The 27,139-nt window shown below is 38.7% G+C and overlaps 1 non-coding gene across 1 annotated transcript; it reads right to left on the reverse strand.

The window, feature by feature from the left end:
• Positions 1 to 20,354: 20,354 nt before the first annotated feature.
• On the reverse strand, positions 20,355 to 20,437 carry trnap-cgg (transfer RNA proline (anticodon CGG)). The gene has a single exon. It is a non-coding gene; the product is annotated as a tRNA-Pro (tRNA).
• Positions 20,438 to 27,139: the final 6,702 nt, after the last annotated feature.

A 27,139-nucleotide genomic window follows, 5' to 3' on the forward strand; every position in this document is an offset into this window, starting at 1 on the left:
CCGAAGTTGGATCTGCTTGATTTGTTGCACTTTTACAGCTTTTTACGAGAGTCTAGTCATAAAAAAAATAGTGACATTTCACATCCTAGTTCAGAGATACATTTATTCCATCATGATCCATCTCCACATTCACATTAGAAAAGCTGAGGGCTGTACTACGAAGCAACATAGCCAGGCTTTCTTTGTGTTAGCTGGCTCAACAAAACCTAAAACTCCAATAATAATCCATTATGCACATCATGGCAAGGGTTATGAACTTTCTTTGTTCACCAGATTTTCTTCTGAAATATCCATTTTTGCGCAAAATGGATTGATAGTGTGCCGCCTACTTTAGTCAAGTAGAACAGTTTGTTATGACAGAGAGCTATGAAGAATGTTTAATTTGTTATGGTAAGAAAGCGCCTTTATAGCGAATAATGTTTTTAAAATTTTATTTTATTTATTTAACATTTATTTTACCAGGAAGTCCCTTGACATTAAAAATCTCTTTTCTGAGGGGGACCTCGGAATTGTCTTAATTGTTTTTATATACTTATACTATACATTTTACATTGTCTGAATTGGTGTGCTGTCTTGGCCAGGTCTCCCTCGGAAAAGAGATTTTTAATCTCAAGGGACTTTGTGGTAAAACAAAGTTTAAACAAAAAAAAATAAATACAGTGTTAATGGAGAGGTAACACTTTTAATAGCTGAAAAAGATACTCTGAAAGTTAATTTCTAACACTACATTGCAGTGTTAAGCAAAAGTGACACTAGTTAGTGTTACCTGGTGTTAAATTTTAACTCCAAAAGTACAAACTCTCCAAAAAGAGTTAAATTAACACTCTGTGGAACAGACCCAATATAGACAACTTAGAAGTGTTAAGATTAACTGAGTTAATCTGAGTATCCTGACTTTGCTTTATTTTGACCAGTATATTAGGCTGTGTTATAATTTCACTGATGATATATATATATATATATATATATATATATATATATATATATATATATATATATATATATATATATATATATATATATATTAAAAAATTATTTTTTTTTTTTTTAGAATTATTAAGAGACTTTTTCAGGATGAGGATCAATCTGAATTTAGGAGAAAGCACTACCACTGATGTTGTCACAGTCAGTCATTTGTGTGCAGAAACTCCAGGGGGAGACTGCCACCTGAATGCAGCGCAGCGATGCGAGTTGAAATCTTGATTAAAAACTTCCACCCAGGTCTTTCCTGGAGGGATCCCACTTGTGACAATAGACCTTTTTACTGACTGGCCCTCATAATATGTACTGGCCAATGTCAGACATGGAAAGCACAACAACAGAATCTAAGAAACTTTGGCAGCCTTCATTTATTAAAGTATGAATTTCAAATCATTTCTACATCTTGACAAGTTGTTTTGATCATAAAGCAAAATCCTATATTGTTGACTTGTAGATACACTGTGATGTGTAAGTTGTAATGCACTTGTGTGAATGATAAATGAGCTATAATAATGTTGAAATTGCCTTTAAAACTTTTCTTGCAAATTTCAGCTTTTTCATAATGTTTTGTCAAAATAGTTTTCATTCGTGGAAACATTTTGACAATGTACTACTTGCACTTTTTTGCACTGAAGCAATGGGGGAAAATTTTGGAGATGTTGTTGTTTCTAGTTTATTCTGCTATTGTTTGACTGGTCCAGCCCACTTGAGATCAAGTTGGCCCCTAAACTAAAGTGAGTTTGACACCCTGGCCTGATCTCGATCGTGTTTGATGCTCTCTGAAGCCTACATGTTGAAACAGCGCGATCTATCGGCAGCAGGGAGGTCGGAGTTCTGCTCAGCTGCTGTTTTGCTCACATGGCCTTCATATGTGTGCAAGCAACTCATTTACAATTCAATATTCAGCATCTTCATTTACATGGATGGACTAACAGTGGCTTTAATGCGTTTCAGAGAATCCTCAAAGTCTCTCATCTTCATCTTACGCATCTCACTAACAGCCATCCTAGGGACTTGCTCATTCCCCAACTCTCGAACTGCTCCAAGCGCAGCATCTTTGACTAACCATGTCACATCGCTCCCTCACTATCCTGCAGTCTCCTTTGCTACACGAGACAGCTGATTTTTGCTCAGTGGATCATGCAAATAATGCTTCGTGCGCTCTTTGCTTTCCACACCTGACACTTGAAAACAATTCCGTGTCTAAGCGGTGTTGCTTCATGTTCGAAGAATTACTTGACATTCATGAAATGAATACTTGAAATGGTCACTCAGTTGGACCTATTGTCTGTCTCGTTGCTCAAACAGTTCAAATGGTGTATTTCTGCGTTCCAGGGGGGTAGATGGGTAATCGTTAATTGATGTGTCAGACGTGAATGACAAATCTATCGGCAGCTTGAAGTGGACGTGAACACGCTATTTTCACCTGATGAGAAGCTCACTTTCCACGCCTTGCATCCTTCTTCTCTCTGTAGCCGAGCGGTTAGCGATTCGCGCTTGCAATCATGAGATCAACGGTTTGACACCTGTTGAGCACGAGAAGATAAAGGCGGGGAGTTGCTTTCATTTCGACAGCGTGTTACCAGAAGGTCATTTTCTATTTTTGTTGGTGCAAAAGCAATTTATTGTTAGAATTAAGACTTTTAATCACGAAAATTTTTCAGTCAGAGCATTTCAGGATCTTCAGACAAACAAGCTCACCCACCCAAGTTAATTCGTGTGGTTCGCTCATTCGTTTTTCCATTTCAAAATAAAATGAGAAAAAACAAATAATCGCTTTGTTTTTTTTGTTTTATCGTTTGAAATGTAAATTCGAAAAACAAAAAGTAGAGAAAGAAAAAAACGCTGTGTTTTTACAAATTTTAAGGTTTAAACAAAAGAAAAAGCCTTTTCCGGAAATCAAAGTCATAACTTGTGGCGACTTCACTTCACTTTTTTTGTCCCAAACTCTGCACGACATACGTTGAAAACAGCGAAGACATGTTTGTCTTATTTAGAGGGAGTAGACGCATCACACTGTGAGCTCATGATCACAGTATGAACAAAATTGCTTTAATATTCCAAGTAGGTGTTTTTAAGTATTAAATTGTGAAGAACTCGGGCGATTCCGACTTGTTCCAGTTTAATCAGGTGAACTGGTGATAGTTTCTGTCTCCAGATTTTATTTATTTTGTTTATTTTTGTGTGTTGACCAGAGAAGAGAGTTAGCAATCAGTGAATATTAGCTTTAATGTGAATTAGCGATGCTAACCGAGCTAGCTGACAAGTCCTGATTAGCAGGTAATGTAGCATAGAGCTAACGATGTTTGTGTTGTTTCCTGTCAGGAGCTGAAGTGTGTTGTGTTCCTGTAGTGTGTTTCATTAAGTTCATAAAACTGTGGCTGGTTGACGTTAATGTAACGTTCAGGAAACTTGTTCTAGTTGTCTGTAATAAGCTTTAATTTGACACTAAAACAGACTCTGATAGTTTTAAATGACATCAGTTTCATGAATTTGTTGAAAATTGTCTCATTTGTTGTTGTGATGTTGCTGCTGATTCATTAAAATCAGATGATCCGTGTTGAAGAAATGTTTAGTTCTAGTATCAGAAATATAAGAAGGAAAATGGAAGTTTAGTTCTGCTACGCCAAAGATTTCAGGAATAAAATAACTAAATGAGTCTTTATGGCTCAAACTTTATTTTACAATAATGAAATAATGACACATGATAAAAATATAAATGGCAGAGAAAACCTGAAAGAATAATTTCCTGAAAAGTCTGTGAAGGAAAAGCAGCTTTTTATCCTGAAAGATCAGAATCAGCTCCAACATCTGCATCTGACAGCATCAAGTCAACCAAAAAGACATAGTATAGCATGTCGCCCAAAAACTGTCATAGTATAGCATGTCGCTCTAAAAACGTCATAGTATAGCATGTCACTCTGCAAACGTCATAGTATAGCATGTCGCTCTGAAAAAGCATCATCGTATAGCATGTCGTCCATAAAACATCATAGTATAGCATGTCGTCCAAAAAATGTCATAGTATAGCATGTCATCCAAAAAACATCATCGTATAGCATGTCGTGCAAAAAATGTCATAGTATAGCATGTCCCTCTGCAAACGTCATAGTATGGCAAGTCGCTCCAAAAAAACATCATCGTATAGCATGTCGTCCATAAAACGTCATAGTATAGCATGTCGTCCAAAATACGTCATAGTATAGCATGTCGTCCAAAAAACATCATTGTATAGCTTGTCGCTCTAAAAACATCATAGTATAGCCTTTGGTCCAAAAAACGTCATAGTATAGCATGTCGCTCTGCAAACATCATAGTATAGCATGTCGCTCTAAAGTAGGGCTGCCACAAACGACGCGTCGACTAATCGCCTGAGCACGATATGTCATCAAAAGCGGAAGTGAGCGCGCAATGCAACAGAAATCACCGTCCGAGTGGAGCGCGGAACACGCATGGACATCCGCGCTGTATCGTGCATATATAGTATATGCATATATTATATACGCACAATACAGCGTGGACATCCGCGTTTACGATACAGCGCGGACATCCGCGCCGCATCGTGCATATACTATATATGCACGATACAGCGCGGATGTCCATGCGTGTTCCGCGCTCCACTAGGACGGTGATTTCTGTTGCATTGCGCGCTCACTTCCGCTTTTGATGACGTATCGTGCTCAGGCGATTCGTCGACGCGTCGTTTGTGGCAGCCCTACTCTAAAGAAACATCATCGTATAGCATGTCGTCCAAAAACGTCATAGTATAGCATGTCGTCCAAAAAACGTCATAGTATAGCATGTCGTCCAAGAAACCTAATAGTACAGCATGTTGCTCTAAAAACGTCATAGTATAGCATGTCACTCTGCAAACGTCATAGTATAGCATGTCGCTCTAAAAAAACATCATCGTAAAGCATGTCGTCCATAAAACGTCATAGTATAGCATGTCGTCCAAAAAAAGTCATAGTATAGCATGTCGTCCAATAAACCTCATAGTATAGTATAGCATTTCGTCCAAAAGACATCATAGTATAGCATGTCGTCCTAAAAAAGTCGTAGTATAGCATGTTGCCCAAAAAACGTCATAGTATAGCATGTCGTTCAACAAACATCATAGTATAGCATGTCGCTCAAAAAACATCAGAGTATAACTTTTAGTCCACAAAACGTCATAGCATAGCACGTCGCTCTAAAAACGTCAGAGTATAGCATGTCGTTCAACAAACATCATAGTATAGCAGGTCACTCAAAAAACGTCAGAGTATAACTTTTAGTCCACAAAACGCTGTTTTGTCCCGGCTGTCTGAAGTAGGTGAGGAGCAACACAAACACAGTCCAAACGCTGGTTTCCAGAGGATTAGACGAGTATTTATTTGAAAGAGTAAGTTTACAACAACACAACATGTGAGGGGGTTAAAAGCAAATGGGTGTTAGTAAAATAAAAATAAATAAACAGAACTAAAAGTGAACTTCACGTTGACATTGATGGGCATTCCAACCAGGAACAAAGTAAAAGATAATCAATACGAAAAAAACCTCTTCCTGTTCACCTCTTAAAACCCAAAAACACACCACAGTACCACCCTAAACTAAAACTACCAATGGGTTTCCCTGTTTTCCTTTGTGAACAATTCAAAGGTCCCTCTCCAGCTCCCCACACATCCACCAACCACTGGAACACATCTCCAAAGTTCTGCCAGGCCAGCTCAGCTTCCCCTCAGAAGAAGTGCCGCCACCTGCCAGATGAAGGAGCCTTTTGAGAGGCAGCTGGCATCGTGATTGGACTGTACTTTGGTCTGTTCCAATCCAGCTTCAGCTCCAGAGACGGCAGGCGGGACGAGTCAACGGAGGCCGGGTGGACGAAGGCATGCAGCTGAGTACAATCCAGAAAACAACAGAGGAGGAGTGCAGCGGCCCAGAGCCAGAACAAACAGAGTATGTCTCTTAGAAAACATCATAGTATAGCCTTTGGTATGAAAAAACGCCATCATATACATCGTATATTGTACAAATAACAAGTCAAAGGAAAGAGACATACATTGTAGAATTGTAGTAATTGTGGGCTGACTGATTAACTGATTATCAGTATTTTATTTTTTACTGATTTACGGTAATGAATAAATTTAAAAATGGTGCTACTTTGGCTCTGAACCTTTATCTACCTGTGGTCGCTCTGTCTCCTGGAGTGATTTGATTGGTTATACGTCACGAATAAAACTCCTTTAACTTAACATCTGTAAACAAAACAAAAACGTATCAACAAAGTTTCCTGTTAGAGTTTGTGTTCTTCTACGTTTAACTCCAAGATTTTAAATACTTTCATTTACTGCAAATGAATATCTACTCCAAATGTCTCACTAATAATCATTATCAGCCTTAAAACCCACAAAACACCCCTCTATACTGGACCACACTTAGTACAGTCCGGTTCCCCCTTCTATAAATCTGCTTGGAATCTTCCACTTCCTGTTTGTCAAAGTGGCCTTCTACCTGGACAAGTTTTGTTGGAGCTCATGCAACAAACATTTTGGGTAACTGCACTTTAATATGGATGGATGACACTGAATTAGAGTCTGTTTTAATGAGACTGAGTTAAGATGTGGAGCTCTGTCATTAAATTGTAAATTATTTCTCAGAATTCACAGAGAAAAATCTGAAATGTTTGCTAGGTTAGCGTCCCACATGTTCTTTGTCTCAGCTAAAGCTAACTTTCTCCAACGTCTGGTTCTCTTGAGTTGCTTGTTGTTAAAATATCTTGCTAGAGGTGCTGAAGCACAGAAAGTCTGAGATGTTTGTTCAAAATAAGCTCATTCTCAAGTCTGATCTGAACTGTCCTTTTTTGTTTGAACGTTCCCTAAACTTAGGAGTTAATGAAAGAGCAGCACATCCAGACTCAGTCTCATTTATGTAGAGATTAAACTTCAGTGTCATTTATTGATGTTAAAGTGCAGTTTTTCAAATGTTTGTTGCACATGCTCCCGACCAAACCAGTCCAGGTGGAAGAGGATGTGAAGAGAAAGCTCCAGAGGATGAATATCACACATTTACATTGGAAATTACTGTCCTTTAATTAGACATTGTCGTGCAAAAGTTGGATTTCCCTTTGTTGAGTGCTTTGTTGATGTTGGTTTCTAAATGTTTTTTGACACTCGGCCCCAAAGACTAAAACCTTCTACGGCTCACAAGCTACAACAATTCACACATTATCAACTATCTTTCTGACTAAACTAAGATAAAAAGTGAATAACTGCCTGATTCCTGCATCATGAATGTAAATCTTTTTGGTTTTTATGACAGTAAACTGAATATATTTGGGTTTGACATTTTATAAACCAAAACAAGACATGAATTACTGGAGAAAATGATAGATTAATGGACAAAGACAATGTGTTTTCCAACATATATGGCTGAGTTACTCCAACATTACAAGATACATACAATTTAAATTCTATTTTATTTATATAACACCAGTTACAGGTCAAATTGTCTCAAGACACTTTATATTTTTTGTCATACTTAAAATATGACAAAGTAAGAAATTTAAAGCTCTTGACTAACCCAATTTATTATTTGGTTTTTAAGAGATTAATCGACAATTAAAATAACTTTCTCCACTAAAACTAATAAACATGAGGTCAAATAGAAGGAAGAGTTTTAAATACTGCAGTCCCACGAGGACAAGAATAAAATTTGTCAACAAAAAGTAAATCTGCTGGTGGATTCCATTAAAGTCCTAATAAATGATAATAAAGTGTGATACTAAAGGATTGTGGTGCTGAAAATGTCAAAGTAAAGATATGAAGTTGAACATCTGGATGGAGGGTGATAAAAGTTGACCTCCCTTCACTTCTCTGGAGCGACTCCATGGATTTTATGGATGGTGGTTAAAGACCTGCTCTTCTAGTGGTCTTCCTTCTAGTCGCTGTAAAAAGTCAGTACATCCTGGCCGACTTCAACACCTCTTCATGACAACTTGTTCTGCCTCCAACCTGGTGGAAACTCCAGAAACTCGGGAAAACCTGTCGAGACTCGAAGAACTCGTGGAGACTCGAAGAACTCGTGGAGACTCGAAAAACTCGTCGGGCGGGGGAAGGTGTGGTGGGCTGTGGGGGGAGTCAGGGCGGAGAGTAGGTGGGGAGGTGGGTGGCGGCCTCCCCCCTCTACTCCCCACCCACCTCCCCGCCTACTCTCCGCCCTGACTCCACCCAGACTCCGCCTTGGCTCCGCCCATGTGGTCACTTCAGGAACTACGATGCCAAAGGGACGACGAATTTATTTCTTTTCATCTGATCTGTAGCTCAGTGAGTTAAGGATTTGCCTGTGGAGCTGCAGGTCGCTGGTTCAAGACCAGACACTTCTTAAATGTTTTGAAAATCCTGACAAAGACAAAGAAAGAAAAAGGCCGGTGGCGGGACTTGAACCTGCGACCTTCCACTTGGGAGTCCGTCTTCTTACTCCCTGAGCTACTCGCTCAGATACTAATTCTTCGTTTTTTTGCACATTTATCATCTATTTTTTGTCGTTTTCGAGGTTTTTTTTAACTCAAGTCTCGACTCGACCGTTTTTCTCAGGAGGTTGGACTTCAGCCTTTGTGCTGGAGGGTGGAACCCTCAGTTCCAAGACCTTCCAAAGCCTCCACACCTCCCGAGTCCTCAGGACCTGAGCTTTCACACAGTCTGAGGGCTGAAATTTTCTAAGTCCCACAGTAGTTCTCTGTTAGTTTGAACCTTCAGACAGTCCAAGGACTGAAATCCTCTAAGTTCCTGAGTAGTTCTCTGTTAGTTTGAACCTTCAGACAGTCCAAGGACTGAAATCTTAAAAGTTTCTCAGTACTTCTCTGTTAGTTTGAACCTTCAGACAGTCTGAGGACTGAGATTTTAAAAGTTCCTGAGTACTTCTCTGTTAGTTTGAGCTTTCAGACAGTCTGAGGGCTGAAATCTTAAAAGTTTCTCAGTACTTCTCTGTTAGTTTGAACTTTCTGGTTAACAGAAGCCTTAAAACTTGTGACCATGAGTCTTGATTTCACATTTAGACCATCCATCTGAGTTCTTCTCAGACCTTCACCTGTGGTTTTTTTAGAAACCCTTAACAAACTTTGATTCTCTTCACTGAACATTAGTTTGTGGAGATCAGAAGGTAACATTAGTTTGATCAATGCCTTCAACTACTAGTAGACTTTATCTGGAAAGCAGTTTTCTGAAATGAGTTCTTAGTAAATCTGTCCACAATCAAACCAAGAACATGTAGGAAATGTTTGAAGAAACAACTTGATGTTTTCATTTCAGACTAGAAAACGCTTTAAAACCTTTATCTGTTTTTGCTCTTTTTGATCGTTTTATTGTCTCTTCTGTTTAATTTGATCTTCTAAAGTTTAACTGGTGTCTTTTCAAATGTTTTAGTTTGATTCTTCTTAAATGTTTAGTTTTGCTCTTTTCTCACCTTTTATTCTTTTCTAATGTCCAATTTGATTTCCAAATGTTTTGTCTTTTTAATGTTTAATTGTTGTGTTTTCAAATGTTTTATCGGCTCGTTTGAAAAATTTCCTTTTCTTTCCCCGTGTTTAATTTTTCGATTACATCTTTAAGGTTTTTCTTTTTAAATGTTTTACCCCCTTTTAATGTTGAATTTTCTTTTTAAATGCTTCATTGTATTTTCTGTTTAATTCCTATTTAAAGTTTTATTGTCTTTAAGATTTAAATTTTTAATTAAACATTTAATTTTTTAATTAAATGTTTTGTCTTTTTAAAGGTTTAAAAATCTCATTAAATGTTTTGTATTTTTTAAAATGTTTAATATTCTTGTTTAATTAGATTTTTTAAATGTTTAATGATCTAAAATATTTCATCTTTAATGTTTAAATTTTTTGTTTAAAAACATTTAATTTAATAATTACATGTTTTGTGTCTTCCATTTAATTATCTAATTAAATATTTTGTTGTATTTAATGTTTAATTTTCTTTTTAAAAGTTTTATTGTATTAAATGGTGTTTTTCCTTTGATTTTATTGTTTTTTAATGTAGTTTATTTCTTTAATCGTTTTTTTCTGTCAAGATTTTAACCCCAACCTTAAAAGTGAAACAAACCATTAAATCACAACAAAAATACTTGTGTTGTCACAATCATGAGTTAGTCAATTATTCAGTTTATCAATTCAACTTTATTTGTTTAGCACCTTTCACACAAATGACAAAACTAAAAAAGCGAAGAGAAAAAAACTATACTTGAACTATGATTAAAACTTAAAAACATAAAAAAAAAAACAAAAAAAAAGATTTAACCTTAATAAAATATGTGGTGTCCAGGGGATGGAGGGAGTTTATTGAAGTCTTCTTGGGCTCACATGGGAAATCATTTAAAATATAAACTTGATATTCAGTCTAAGGAAACTGCAGAGCGACAGAAGAACCAACAATATCTCCTGTTTTCTCCTTTAATGAGTCGACTCTTCTTGTGCTTTTAGACCAAAGAACTACAGATTCTTCATAACCTGCTCAAACTCTTGGTACAGGACCTCACCACACGGGTCAAGAAGGTTTCCGTCTCATTTCTACTCTGAAGCTCACCTTGTCCTGCTCAAACTGCTGACAAATGTTTCTGCTGCTCTAAAGTCTGGTCTCCAGAACTTCCTAAAAACTCTCAGTCTTTTCTGCTGCAGGTTGCTTTGTAGAACTGTTACAGAAAATCTCACTAAACCTCATGGAGGGGCCTCAAGATAGTCGTCCAAATGAAACCGTACAAAAACCAAACTAACACAACCCAAACACTAAAGTCTCCTGCAGCCTACCAGAGAACCTCTTTAAACAGAGAATCAGGACAGGAACTCTTACCTTCTGGACAACCAACGTTGGTTCACAAGAATACAGAATGTGTCTGACCAAAAACCTCTAAAGACTCACTACAGCCAAGATAAAGACACAACTCAGCTGCGCCAAACCCACTAATCAATGCACACATTAGCACCATGTGGTAACTGTGGCTAAAGAACCACATTTACCAAGACAACTATCCGGTATGAAGCCCAGAAACACATTAAAGATGATTTTACTGCTGGAAGCTGCAAGCCAACGCCTAAAGAACAAACTGAAGCAACGGAGCCAAACCCGGTTCAGTAGTGGAGAAGCAGAGGAAATGTTTGTCTGCAGCTAAATAAAGCAGGAAGACACTGAGCTGCTCAGGTGTTCCTGATAACACCAAGCAGCCACCTGGACAGCCAATAGGAACACAGCTTACTGGAAGTCCAGAGGGCTGGGTTAGTGAAGGAAATTTAGTTTAAAGTTGAAAGCACAAAGTTAACAAAGAAAGTTGAAAACCACCTTCTGATACCTGAAATCTCTGAGTTTTCACACAAAGAACGTCTGAACATGTCAAACTGGTTCCATAGTAGAACCATCATTGTAAAAACATCATAGTATGGTGTGTTGTTCAAAAAACATTACGACCCGGCTGTCTAGGGTCGCCAAGGAGCAACACAAAAACAGGACAAACGCTGGTTTCCAGGGGGTTAGGAGGATATTTATTTGAAAGAGTAAGTTCACAACAACACAACATGTGAGCAGAAAAATCACAAAGTCTGTCTTTAGCTCAGCTGAAAATATTAGTTTTTGTCTTTTTTATTGACCAAACTTTTCAGGAAGTAGATGAACTGCTCTGTAATGCTACATGTTCACACTTCTTGTCATGTAAAATGCATTCACGCAGTGAGCAAGAATGGAGAGCAGGTGGAGAAGCTGTTGTACCACAGAATACAATTCCATCATCTAAAAGGACATAGATGTAAAAACTAATAAAAGTCAGCCTGTGTTCCTGTAAAACCAGGGTATTCAAGGAAAATTGAAAGAGGTCCAGTCAAAGAAAATTTATTCAAGCAAAGGTCCGGAAAATCCTCATGTCTAACTTGAATTAGTGTGATATATGTTGATGTAACCTAGCAGTTTTATTAGCATCTGCAAGTAATCAATAACTGACCATCAAATCAAATAAATTCAGTACGTTTCAAAAACATTTTGACAACATTTATTCAGAAATAACTTTTGACACAACTGTACATCTTAAAATAAAGTGCAGAACATGAAAAAATAATGACTGAACAACCTGAACTAACATGTAAACATATTTAACAATACCTAAATCTCCACAATATTAAACAATTGAAGACTTTTACTTTTTTTTCCCTATCTTATGCCACTCCCCTTATAGCAACGCAACGCAGAGACTTGATTGGCTGAGTAGCAGTAGTAGTAGCCGAGTCACGTGGGATGACTGAACTGGCATGTAATTGGTCAGTGTGTTCCTGAGCTGATAACCAATGCCATAAACAGTGGAAACGAGAAGCAACGGGTCAAATTTAAAATCCCGTTACAATTTACTGATTACAAGTCTGGGTCCATATAAGACGGCGTCTGGGTCCGGATCCGGACCGCGGTTAGTGACCCCTGTACCCTATATGAGTGAAAGATTTAAGTTATGCTATTTTTCTTGTATTTTGTCTTGTTCATGACAGAAATCCTTCCTGGTTCGATTGGAACAGACTGAGTGTGGTCAAGTACACTGAAGAGGAGAATCAGCTCATGGTGATGTGTAATAATTATGTGAAACTTTTCATTTTGCTATGCTTTGGGAGTAAAATTTTTTGAAAGGTCGATTGGACTAATTTAAGACAGTTTATATAACAAAATGTATTTTGCTTTTTTCACTCCGCTAAATTGCTGTACTTTTAATGTGGATTGATTTTGTCAACTTTGTGGATTGACAAATGTCTTCACTTGTGTTGTTGTTGTTTTTTTTTAACTTTATTTATAGACTGAGCCACTACTGTTGTCTACAATCTACTCTTAGTTGTTTACTGCACTGGACTTCTACATGAGAGCTTCAATTATTCTTCATCTACTTCCTGAAAAGTTTGGTCAATAAAAAAGACAAAAACTAATATTTTCAGCTGAGCTAAAGACAGATTTTGTGATTTTTCTGCTCACATGTTGTGTTGTTGTGAACTTACTCTTTCAAATAAATATCCTCCTAACCCCCTGGAAACCAGCGTTTGTCCTGTTTTTGTGTTGCTCCTTGGCGACCCTAGACAGCCGGGTCCTAATGTTTTTTGAGCAACACACCATACTATGACGTTTTTACAATGATGGTTCTACTATGGAACCAGTTTGACATGTTCAGGTGTTCTTTGTGTGAAAACTCAGAGATTTCAGGTATCAGAAGGTGGTTTTCAACTTTCTTTGTTAACTTTCTGCTTCAACTTTAAACTAAATTTCCTTCACTAACCCAGCCCTCTGGACTTCCAGTAAGCTGTGTTCCTATTGGCTGTCCAGGTGGCTGCTTGGTGTTATCAGGAACACCTGAGCAGCTCAGTGTCTTCCTGCTTTATTTAGCTGCAGACAAACATTTCCTCTGCTTCTCCACTACTGAACCGGGTTTGGCTCCGTTGCTTCAGTTTGTTCTTTAGGCGTTGGCTTGCAGCTTCCAGCAGTAAAATCGTCTTTAATGTGTTTCTGGGCTTCGTACCGGATAGTTGTCTTGGTAAATGTGGTTCTTTAGCCACAGTTAGCACATGGTGCTAATGTGTGCAGTGATTAGTGGATTTGGTCCAGCTGAGTTGTGTCTTTATCTTGGCTGTAGTGAGTCTTTAGAGGTTTTTGGTCAGACACATTCTGTATTCTTGTTTGAGAACCAGCGTTGGTTGTCCAGAAGGTAAGAGTTCCTGTCCTGATTCTCTGTTCTCAGAGGTTCTCTGGTAGGCTGCAGGAGACTTTAGTGTTTGGGTTGTGCTAGTTTGGTTTTTGTATGGTTTCATTTGGACAACTAGAGATTTTCTGTAACAGTTCTACAAAGCAACCTGCAGCAGAAAAGACTGAGAGTTTTTAGGAAGTTCTGGAGACCAGACTTTAGAGTAGCAGAAACATTTGTCAGCAGTTTGAGCAGGACAAGGTGAGCTTCAGAGTAGAAATGAGACGGAAACCTTCCTGACCCGTGTGGTGAGGTCCTGTACCAAGAGTTTGAGCAGGTTATGAAGAGTCTGTAGTTCTTTGGTCTGAAAGCACAAGAAGAGTTGACTCATTAAAGGAGAAAACAGGAGATATTGTTGGTTCTTCTGTCGCTCTGCAGTTTCCTTAGACTGAATATCAAGTTTATATTTTAAATGATTTCCCATGTGAGCCCAGGAAGACTTCAATAAACTCCCTCCATCCCCTGGACACCACATATTTTATTACGGTTAAATCTTTTTTTTTTTTTTTTTTTTTTTTTTTTAATGTTTTTAAGTTTTAATCATAGTTCAAGTATAGTTTTTTTCTCTTTGCTTTTTTAGTTTTGTCATCTGTGTGAAAGGTGCTAAACAAATAAAGTTGAATTGATAAACTGAATAACTGACTAACTCATGATTGCGACAACACAAGTATTTTTGTTGTGATTTAATGGTTTGTTTCACTTTTAAGGTTGGGGTAAAAATCTTGACAGAAAAAAACGATTAAAGAAATAAACTACATTAAAAAACAATAAAATCAAAGGAAAAACACCATTTAATACAATAAAACTTTTAAAAAGAAAATTAAACATTAAAAACAACAGAATATTTAATTAGATAATTAAATGGAAGACACAAAACATGTAATTATTAAATTAAACAAATGTTTTTAAACAAAAAAAATAAACATTAAAGATGAAATATTTTAGATCATTAAACATTTAAAAAATTAATTAAACAAGAATATTAAACATTTTAAAAAATACAAAACATTTAATGAGATTTTTAAACCTTTAAAAAGAAAAAACATTTAATTAAAAAATTAAATGTTTAATTAAAAATTTAAATCTTAAAGACAATAAAACTTTAAATAGGAATTAAACAGAAAATACAATGAAGCATTTAAAAAGAAAATTCAATATTAAAAGGGGGTAAAACATTTAAAAAGAAAAACCTTAAAGATGTAATCGAAAAATTAAACACGGGGAAAGAAAAGGAAATTTTTCAAACGAGCCGATAAAACATTTGAAAACACAACAATTAAACATTAAAAAGACAAAACATTTGGAAATCAAAGTGGACATTAGAAAAGAATAAAAGGTGAGAAAAGAACAAAACTAAACATTTAAGAAGAATCAAACTAAAACATTTGAAAAGACACCAGTTAAACTTTAGAAGATCAAATTAAACAGAAGAGACAATAAAACGATCAAAAAGAGCAAAAACAGATAAAGGTTTTAAAGAGTTTTCTAGTCTGAATTGAAAACATCAAGTTGTTTCTTCAAACATTTCCTCTTTCTATGTTCTTGGTTTGATTGTGGACAGATTTACTAAGAACTCATTTCAGAAAACTGCTTTCCAGAAAAAGTCTACTAGTAGTTGAAGGCATTGATCAAACTAATGTTACCTTCTGATCTCCACAAACTTTACTGTTCAGTGAAGAGAATCAAAGTTTCTTAAGGATTTCTAAAAAACCCACAGGTGAAGGTCTGAGAAGAACTCAGATGGATGGTCTAAATGTGAAATCAAGACTCATGGTCACAAGTTTTAAGGCTTCTGTTAACCAGAAACTTCAAACTAACAGAGAAGCACTGAGAAACTTTTAAAACTTCAGTCCTCAGAGTGTCTGAAGGTTCAAACTAACAGAGAAGTACTGAGAAACTTTTAAAATTTCAGTCCTCAGACTGTCTGAAAGCTCAAACTAACAGAGAAGTACTCAGGAACTTTTAAAATCTCAGTCCTCAGACTGTCTGAAGGTTCAAACTAACAGAGAAGTACTGAGAAACTTTTAAGATTTCAGTCCTTGGACTGTCTGAAGGTTCAAACTAACAGAGAACTACTCAGGAACTTAGAGGATTTCAGTCCTTGGACTGTCTGAAGGTTCAAACTAACAGAGAACTACTGTGGGACTTAGAAAATTTCAGCCCTCAGACTGTGTGAAAGCTCAGGTCCTGAGGACTCGGGAGGTGTGGAGGCTTTGGAAGGTCTTGGAACTGAGGGTTCCACCCTCCAGCACAAAGGCTGAAGTCCAACCTCCTGAGAAAAACGGTCGAGTCGAGACTTGAGTTAAAAAAAACCTCGAAAACGACAAAAAATAGATGATAAATGTGCAAAAAAACGAAGAATTAGTATCTGAGCGAGTAGCTCAGGGAGTAAGAAGACGGACTCCCAAGTGGAAGGTCGCAGGTTCAAGTCCCGCCACCGGCCTTTTTCTTTCTTTGTCTTTGTCAGGATTTTCAAAACATTTAAGAAGTGTCTGGTCTTGAACCAGCGACCTGCAGCTCCACAGGCAAATCCTTAACTCACTGAGCTACAGATCAGATGAAAAGAAATAAATTCGTCGTCCCTTTGGCATCGTAGTTCCTGAAGTGACCACATGGGCGGAGCCAAGGCGGAGTCTGGGTGGAGTCAGGGCGGGGGGTTGGGGGGGGGGGGGGGGGGGGGTTGGGGGGGGGGGCCGCCACCCACCTCCCCACCTACTCTCCGCCCTGACTCCCCCCACAGCCCACCACACCTTCCCCCGCCCGACGAGTTTTTCGAGTCTCCACGAGTTCTTCGAGTCTCCACGAGTTCTTCGAGTCTCGACAGGTTTTCCCGAGTTTCTGGAGTTTCCACCAGGTTGGAGGCAGAACAAGTTGTCATGAAGAGGTGTTGAAGTCGGCCAGGATGTACTGACTTTTTACAGCGACTAGAAGGAAGACCACTAGAAGAGCAGGTCTTTAACCACCATCCATAAAATCCATGGAGTCGCTCCAGAGAAGTGAAGGGAGGTCAACTTTTATCACCCTCCATCCAGATGTTCAACTTCATATCTTTACTTTGACATTTTCAGCACCACAATCCTTTAGTATCACACTTTATTATCATTTATTAGGACTTTAATGGAATCCACCAGCAGATTTACTTTTTGTTGACAAATTTTATTCTTGTCCTCGTGGGACTGCAGTATTTAAAACTCTTCCTTCTATTTGACCTCATGTTTATTAGTTTTAGTGGAGAAAGTTATTTTAATTGTCGATTAATCTCTTAAAAACCAAATAATAAATTGGGTTAGTCAAGAGCTTTAAATTTCTTACTTTGTCATATTTTAAGTATGACAAAAAATATAAAGTGTCTTGAGACAATTTGACCTGTAACTGGTGTTATATAAATAAAATAGAATTTAAATTGTATGTATCTTGTAATGTTGGAGTAACTCAGCCATATATGTTGGAAAACACATTGTCTTTGTCCATTAATCTATCATTTTCTCCAGTAATTCATGTCTTGTTTTGGTTTATAAAATGTCAAACCCAAATATATTCAGTTTACTGTCATAAAAACCAAAAAGATTTACATTCATGATGCAGGAATCAGGCAGTTATTCACTTTTTATCTTAGTTTAGTCAGAAAGATAGTTGATAATGTGTGAATTGTTGTAGCTTGTGAGCCGTAGAAGGTTTTAGTCTTTGGGGCCGAGTGTCAAAAAACATTTAGAAACCAACATCAACAAAGCACTCAACAAAGGGAAATCCAACTTTTGCACGACAATGTCTAATTAAAGGACAGTAATTTCCAATGTAAATGTGTGATATTCATCCTCTGGAGCTTTCTCTTCACATCCTCTTCCACCTGGACTGGTTTGGTCGGGAGCATGTGCAACAAACATTTGAAAAACTGCACTTTAACATCAATTAATGACACTGAAGTTTAATCTCTACATAAATGAGACTGAGTCTGGATGTGCTGCTCTTTCATTAACTCCTAAGTTTAGGGAACGTTCAAACAAAAAAGGACAGTTCAGATCAGACTTGAGAATGAGCTTATTTTGAACAAACATCTCAGACTTTCTGTGCTTCAGCACCTCTAGCAAGATATTTTAACAACAAGCAACTCAAGAGAACCAGACGTTGGAGAAAGTTAGCTTTAGCTGAGACAAAGAACATGTGGGACGCTAACCTAGCAAACATTTCAGATTTTTCTCTGTGAATTCTGAGAAATAATTTACAATTTAATGACAGAGCTCCACATCTTAACTCAGTCTCATTAAAACAGACTCTAATTCAGTGTCATCCATCCATATTAAAGTGCAGTTACCCAAAATGTTTGTTGCATGAGCTCCAACAAAACTTGTCCAGGTAGAAGGCCACTTTGACAAACAGGAAGTGGAAGATTCCAAGCAGATTTATAGAAGGGGGAACCGGACTGTACTAAGTGTGGTCCAGTATAGAGGGGTGTTTTGTGGGTTTTAAGGCTGATAATGATTATTAGTGAGACATTTGGAGTAGATATTCATTTGCAGTAAATGAAAGTATTTAAAATCTTGGAGTTAAACGTAGAAGAACACAAACTCTAACAGGAAACTTTGTTGATACGTTTTTGTTTTGTTTACAGATGTTAAGTTAAAGGAGTTTTATTCGTGACGTATAACCAATCAAATCACTCCAGGAGACAGAGCGACCACAGGTAGATAAAGGTTCAGAGCCAAAGTAGCACCATTTTTAAATTTATTCATTACCGTAAATCAGTAAAAAATAAAATACTGATAATCAGTTAATCAGTCAGCCCACAATTACTACAATTCTACAATGTATGTCTCTTTCCTTTGACTTGTTCTTTGTACAATATACGATGTATATGATGGCGTTTTTTCATACCAAAGGCTATACTATGATGTTTTCTAAGAGACATACTCTGTTTGTTCTGGCTCTGGGCCGCTGCACTCCTCCTCTGTTGTTTTCTGGATTGTACTCAGCTGCATGCCTTCGTCCACCCGGCCTCCGTTGACTCGTCCCGCCTGCCGTCTCTGGAGCTGAAGCTGGATTGGAACAGACCAAAGTACAGTCCAATCACGATGCCAGCTGCCTCTCAAAAGGCTCCTTCATCTGGCAGGTGGCAGCACTTCTTCTGAGGGGAAGCTGAGCTGGCCCGGCAGAACTTTGGAGATGTGTTCCAGTGGTTGGTGGATGTGTGGGGAGATAGAGAGGGACCTTTGAATTGTTCACAAAGGAAAACAGGAAACCCATTGGTAGTTTTAGTTTAGGGTGCTACTGCGGTGTGTTTTTGGGTTTTAAGAGGTGAACAGGAAGAGGTTTTTTTCGTATTAATTATTTTTTACTTTGTTCCTGGTTGGAATGCCCATCAATGTCAACGTGAAGTTCACTTTTAGTTCTGTTTATTTATTTTTATTTTACTAACACCCATTTACTTTTAACCCCCTCACATGTTGTGTTGTTGTAAACTTACTCTTTCAAATAAATACTCGTCTAACCCTCTGGAAACCAGCGTTTGGACTGTGTTTGTGTTGCTCCTCACCTACTTCAGACAGCCGGGGCATAACAGCATTTTGTGGACTAAAGGTTCTACTATGACGTTTTTAGAGCGACATGCTATACTATGATGTTTGTTGAACGACATGCTATACTCTGACATTTTTAGAGCGACGTGCTATGCTATGACGTTTTGTGGACTAAAAGTTATACTCTGACGTTTTTTGAGTGACATGCTATACTATGATGTTTGTTGAACGACATGCTATACTCTGACGTTTTTAGAGCGACATGCTATACTATGACGTTTGTTGAACGACATGCTATACTCTGACGTTTTTAGAGCGACATGCTATACTATGACGTTTGCAGAGTGACGTGCTGTAGTATGATGTTTTTAGAGTGACATGCTATACTATGACGTTTATTGGATGACATGCTATACTATGATGTTTTTTGGACAACATGCTATGCTATGATGTTTTTTGGACCAAAGGCTATACTATGACTTTTTTGAGCGACATTCTCTACTATGACGTTTTTTGGCCGGCATGCTATGCTATGACGTTTTTTGGCCGACATGCTATGCTATGACGTTTTTTTGGACGACATGCTATGCTATGACGTTTTTTGGACGACACGCTATTCTATGACATTTTTAGAGTGACATGCTATACTGTGACGTTTTTAGAGCGACATGCTATTCTATGACGTTTGTTGGGCGACACGCTATACTATAGGCTTTTTTAATTGACATATTACTGTGACGTTTCTCGTCGTGTTGATATTTCTTGATTTTTTTCAGACAAAACACAGCAGGGAGAAATATCTTCCGTGATCTAAGTGTGTCTTTGCTAATAACAGTTGATGTTCACTCCTTCAACTGCAAATGAGTGAAAGGTGTGATTTTATAACATTGTGATTGACATCAGCCACCCCAGTTCATCACACACACGTGTGGCTAAGTGCTGCTGTATTTACAGACAGTAGAGATATGCGTCAGTATTTTGAAAGATGACTCTCTCCAGTAAACTACCACAAAGTTATGTGTGTGCAGAAAGGCAGAGACTCACAAAGGTCAACACTTACCCAGTTCTTTCCCAATATCAAGTTTCCATATGTAGTGACAGAAGCTGAAAGTGAAAAAGCACAGCTGTCAGAAGTGGGATTCGAACCCCCACCTCCGAGGAAGACTGCGACCCGAACGCAGCGCCTTAGACCGCTTGGCCATCCTGACTACGACCGCAAACGCTCCAATTGGTAAATACGCCAGACACAGTGAACATCACCCGTTATTAGCAAAGACACACTTAGATCACTGAAGATATTTCTCCCTGTTGTGCTTTGTCTGAAAAAAAATCAAGAAATATCAGCACGAAAATATTCCCATCCTGAAGTCACAGGGCCTGTTTGCAGTGGGATTCCTCATGTTTGTGGGTACTGGCCAGTGCACATAATGACTCGGTTTCTGCACAGTCAGTGTCATTGTAACACAGCCTAATATACTGGTCATAATAATGCTAAAACAAATCTGGGTATTCTTCATGTTTGATTGGCATGAAGTCTGAATGGGCCTTGGGTGGGTGAGCTTGTTCTGTCTGAAAATCCGCATTTGCTCTGACCAAACCAACAATGGTGATTAAAAATGTAAATTCTAATAATAAATTGCTTTTGCACCAACATTAATATAAAGTGACCTTCCAGCAACACGCAGTCGAAGCGAGAGCAACGCGGCGTCTTTATCTTCTCGTACTCAACAGGTTTCGAACCGTCGATCTCATGATTGCAAGCGCGAATCGCTAACCGCTCGGCTACAGAACAAAGGAAGACGCAGCGCGTGGAAAGTGAACTGGTCATCAGGTGACAATAGCGTGTTCACGTCCACTTCAGGCTACCGATAGATTTGTCATTCACGTCTGACACATCAATTAACGATTACCCATCTACCCCCTGGAACGCAGAAATACACCATTTGAAGTGTTTGAGCAACGAGACAGACAACAGGTCCAACAGAGTGACCATTTCAAGTATTCATTTCATGAATGTCAAGTAATTCTTCCAACATGAAGCAACACCGCTTAGACACGCAATTGTTTTCAAGTGTCAGGTGTGGAAAGCAAAGAGCGCACGAAGCATTATTTGCATGATCCACTGAGCAAAAATCAGCTGTCTCGTGTAGCAAAGGAGACTGCAGGATAGTGAGGGAGCGATGTGACATGGTTAGTCAAAGATGCTGCGCTTGGAGCAGTTCGAGAGTTGGGGAATGAGCAAGTCCCTAGGATGGCTGTTAGTGAGATGCGTAAGATGAAGATGAGAGACTTTGATGATTCCCTGAAACGCATTAAAGCCACTGTTAGTCCATCCATGTAAATGAAGACGTTGAATATTGAATTGTAAATGAGTTGCTTGCACACATATGAAGGCCATGTGAGCAAAACAGCAGCTGAGCAGAACTCCGACCTCCCTGCTGCCGATAGTCGCACCCATCTCAATGACTCTTCTTACCTGTTTGTAGGTCGCCGTCCGACACATTGAGTCAAGTGAGAATCGTGCGCGTCTCGGTGCATGGGAGCGTTCTGATCAGCTACTCCGAACATTTTAGAAGTCCACTTGTATTTATAGACCTGATTTGTCGCAACCGTCTGACTGAGGGTGCCAACATTTTTTTCCACTGGCCGTTATCATGTCAGACAAATTGCTCATTGGGTGGTGATTTGTGAGATCCACTTTTCATCTTGTTTTGTGCGCTACTTTTCATGCTACACTAGTGAATCGGCTGAAACTGCCCCACGGAATTGTGGGTAACAGGAAGTCCTGCTGTATAGAATCACGTAATGTTATGATTTAAAATCGTCGCCTCCGGTCAGCTCCATTGAAACGCGTATGAGAAGCGGTTGTCAAGGCGACGGGCGTCCTGCAGTACCGCTTTCAGCCACATCACACAGTCAATGGGCTGGTGGCGCTGTTTCAACATGTAGGCTTTAGAGAGCATCAAACACGATCGAGATCAGGCCAGGGTGTCAAACTCACTTTAGTTTAGGGGCCAACTTGATCTCAAGTGGGCTGGACCAGTCAGATAATAGCAGAATAAACTAGAAACAACATCCAGTCCAAAAATTTCCCCCATTGCTTCAGTGCAAAAAGTGCAAGTAGTACATTGTCAAAATGTTTCCACGAATGAAAACTATTTTGAGAAAACATTATGAACAAGCTGAAATTTCTTAAGAAAAGTTTTAAAGGCAATTTCAACATTATACCTCATTTATCATTCACACAAGTGCATTACAACATAGATATCACAGTGTATCTACAAGTCAACAATATAGGATTTTGCTTTATGATCAAAACAACTTGTCAAGATGTAGAAATGATTTGAAATTCATACTTTAATAAATGAAGGCTGCCAAAGTTTCTTAGATTCTCTTGTTATGCTTTCCATGTCTGACATTGGCCAGTACATATTATGAGGGCCAGTCAGTAAAAAGGTCTATTGTCACAAGTGGGATCCCTCCAGGAAAGACCTGGGTGGAAGTTTTTAATCAAGATTTCAACTCACATCGCTGCGCTGCATTCAGGTGGCAGTCTCCCCCTGGAGGCGTGGCTTTCAATCCCACTTTTGACAGCTGGAGTGACTTTTTCGGCTCCACCAGCTACAGCTAGAATTGGAACATGATATTGGTCCGGGGCAACTGATGATCTTGGTGAGTCTCTGTCTTTCTTCCGCACACAGGACATCTTTGGTAGATTTAATGGGGAAAGTCATCATTCAAAACGCTGCTGCATCTCTACCACCTGTAAATGCAGCACTGGTAATTGTAGGCTTGCTGATGTCCACCACAATGTTGCAAAAAAACACAACTTTCACTCATTTGCCACGTAACCAGTGAACAAGATCAATCAAAGACACACTGAGATTTGAGCTTAGATGGCTGCATTCACAGTCCAGAGTGCTAACTGTTACACCATTCAACCACCATGTAGGTCCTCCTTGGAGGCGGGGCTTCAAATCCCACTTGTGACAACACAACTTTCTATCCCGTGTTTGACAACCAACCATTACACTTTACTTCACAATCTTGAATCTTTGTCTGATTATCAAGCAATGAAAAGAACAGACAAAACATCTTTAAGTGCTGAGCTCTCTCTCAGAAACTTTCACCACCATTAACATCTTGAGTCGCCTCTGATCTGGCAGCTCCACAACCATTGTTGCTGCTGGGACATCTGACTGATTAAGCATCCACCCCTTGAGGCAGGTGATCCCTGAGTCCATAAAGGTCAGTTAGTCATGTGAGCTGGAAGTGAGGGGTCCTCTCAACTTGTAACATGATGTTGAAAAGGTTTTGCCAGAAGCAGGATTCCAACCCAGGCCTTCAATTGTAGCCTATGTGCTGGATCCATGGTGTAATGGTTAGCAATCTGGACTCTGAATAGAGCAATCCCAGTTCAAATCTCGATGGGAATTTAGGAGAAAGCGCTACCACTGGTGTATTCACAATCAGTCACTGTGTGCATGTGTTGTGCACTGACCAGTACCTCCAAACATGAGGAATCTCACTGCAAACAGGCCCTGTGACTTCAGGATGGGAATATTTTCACACTGATATTTCTTGATTTTTTTTTTCAGACAAAACACAGCAGTCATCTCTGTCTTTGCTAATCACAGTTGATGTTCACTAGTTCAACTGCAAGTGAGTGAGTTTCAGGAGTTCAACTCTTCTAAAAATCCTTTTATCAGTACAGTCGGTGATGCACAACTAATATCTGTTATCAGGTACTGCTTTTAATTTCAGTGCAATTTGCCACAAGCAGGATTCCAAGCCAAGCCTCCAATTATAGCCTGTGTGGTGGTGTCCACACCTTGGATGATAATTCCAACATCCTCCAGGTCTTCTGTGGGTTCTGCACCTTCTTTCTTTATGGCCAAGATTCCCAGGACCATCTGCTCTGTAGTCTCTTGGTTGTCCTCAACATCCTCAAAAACAGAACAAACGATAATAAACACTCGGTTATTACATACACACCAGAAAAAAAGCTAAGTGATATTTATCCAGCCTCCAGATTTCCATCATTCCAGACTACGTTCAATGTACTTTTTCTAATTCTGACATGACCTACTGATGGTATAATGGTATGCTGTCAACCATGGACATGAAAAAAAAGCTTTACAAAAAGACTTTACGAAAACACCTTCAAACAGTAGTCCACAAATTGCTATTAATGTTAGTGAGAAGAGATTTTTTAGTTTTTAAAAGTGTTGCGTGTACCCTAAGCCTTATATCTTGTCTTTTTGTGCCATCCACCTCTGTTGTCCAAAAATCACTAAAAACAAGTGAATCACACCACAGCACTGGGTGACGTTTTCCTTCACTGAAAATGGTTTGGTCACAATAATATTGTTTAGTAACAGCTACAAAAAGTAAGACAACTGTCACATTTCCTGTTTCTAGAGGGAAATTATGTACAAAACAGAGGTCAAAACACTTACAAGGTACTCCTTTATGAGGTTTTCAGGGTCTTCAGTGAGGTAAACCGCTACTGCTTTCAATACACCGGCTCTCCTGGTTTCAACTGCATCATTCTACAACAAAGAACAAGGGAAATGTGGAAGAGGGATCATAATATTGTATTGTGCTGATACTAACAGTAAAGATGCATCGCTGCTCAACTTCATGACATTTTATAAAGTTTACAGACAGTGTTTAGGTACATATTTGGACATGGTGGAATGTTCATTCCAGGTACATGAGAGCAATAAAATGTTATTTTCTGATCATTTCACACGACCACAACTGAGCACAAGGTATATGTTGTTGGATTGTGTGTGAATGCACAATCATAATCTGTAACTCTCTTCACGACCACGGACGCAGGTAGTTCTTTGAAACGGGCATTTATTCATCACAATCCTTGGAGTGATTTCATCTTTACACACGCCAGGTTCACGCCAAGATCACGTCGGGCTAACGCCGTGAAAACTGCAATCGTGCATAAACAATAGAAACATTATAAGAACAGAGTTCACACAATAATGATAACTCTTCAGACAAACAAAACATATAAACAAATAAATGATACCTCGTTGCACTGCCGCCTGTCATCAAAGAGTGTCCTTAAAGGCCTTTCAAGTCCACGAAGTCACTCAAATACATCCAAATCGGCTCGGGAAGTCAACCTGTCCTCCGCTCATGCTGTCCATCGCTCAAATCCGTAGCAGAGCCAAACGTGCAACCTTAGTTCCTACATGGAACCTTAACCCTTTTTACTTTTTTTCAAGTTACAATCTATGAAATGCTATTGATTACATTAAATTACAACCATATGAAGTTATTTATTTCTTGAACTCAGACCTTGAATAACAACATTTACATTAATAATTATACAGCCTTCTAAATGAAAACACAGCTGCAGTAAATAGAAATTTGAACAAAAATACTCTTGATGAGCAGACATTTGGTAGAAAAACACACCTTGTCCATGTTGGCCATGATATTCCTGATCTTTCGTCCTGCGGCTCCTCCTTTCCTTGGGAAAACAGTGATTAGCCCGGGGAAGCAGTGATCCAGCTGCTGCATGAACTTGGATCTCAGTGGGACAGTGGCGATCTGAGTAAACTCCGCTTCTACCTACCAACATTTAACGATGACGGTACAAAACCAACAAGTGCTTCAATGGTCTATAGCAACACTACATAGGTCAATGAAAACAAGAACCATAGATCCAATGAAATGTTATTGTCCCTTGCTGATAATTGCAAATTATATTAGAATGGCACATAAATAGGCTGCAAAGAGGTGAAAAGAGAGATATGTTCATAAACCAATCCCCTCTAGGAGAGTCTGGGGGCTTTCTCCCCCAGAAGAAAAAATTTGTGACTTTAATATCTCAACAGAGTGACCTACAAGACACACTGTTAATAATACAGCAACAACAGAGATATAATTGGCCAAAAACAAATTTCTGCGTTGGGTCTACTGTCTGCTTCTCCACACCAGGGTATGCCAACTGCCATCTCCTGTAATACAGCAACCATCTATGGTAATACAGTAACCAGCTCCTGTAATACAGCAACCATCTATGGTAATACAGCAACCATCTACTGTAATACAGTAACCATCTACTGTGATACAGTAACCATCTACTGTGATACAGTAACTATGAATAAGCAGCTAATACAACATCATTTTAATAAATCTCAACTATCCTGTAATGAACAGTGTTAATCTTTGAGATAACCTTTGAACCTTCATTAAGTTAACAACTTTTTGTCATTAAATATTAGGAAAGCCTTTGTACTCACCAATACTGAGCCACGCATAAATGTCGACTGAGCTTCAAGCTCAGCATTGTTCCTCCAGATCAACAAGTCCTGCAATAACATTCACCAGACTTACAGTTAGAAAAGTCACAACTAAAAAAATACCTAGAACAATCACACATGTAGTTTTACAGCTATGATTACATTAAAACATGACGATAAACAGGAATTTTACTGTTCACCTGTCGCTTCATTCATATCTCATTCTATATCTGACTACTTTCTGAAACTCTGCTTTGCTCAAAATGACCGCACAGTCTTTTTAAATTCATTTTAAATTAGAAAACGTGGCTCGTAGTAATTTATGCTCACTCAGCTCCAGGATTAGCGGCTTCTCTGTCTGCCTGAAGAAGCCACACGCGTCTAGCACCACTAGCTTGCTGTTAGCGATTAGCCTGCAGCTAAAACATTAACAGTCCCTCAACCTCAATCAGGTCGGGACTCATCGACTTAAAACACTAAAATGTTACAAAACGCCGTGACGCTGCGGTCAGGGAAGTTCGCTAAACTATCATTAGGTGTTTTCTGATATTGTGTTCATTTTCTAGCTCCTCAGCTAGCTAACATTAGCTACCATATGCTGAGATATTACATTGTTGCAAGTCAAATACTAACACCGTC

The sequence above is a fragment of the Amphiprion ocellaris genome, chromosome 21, assembly GCF_022539595.1.
Source record: "Amphiprion ocellaris isolate individual 3 ecotype Okinawa chromosome 21, ASM2253959v1, whole genome shotgun sequence".
In the NCBI taxonomy this organism is placed as follows: Eukaryota; Metazoa; Chordata; class Actinopteri; family Pomacentridae; genus Amphiprion; species Amphiprion ocellaris.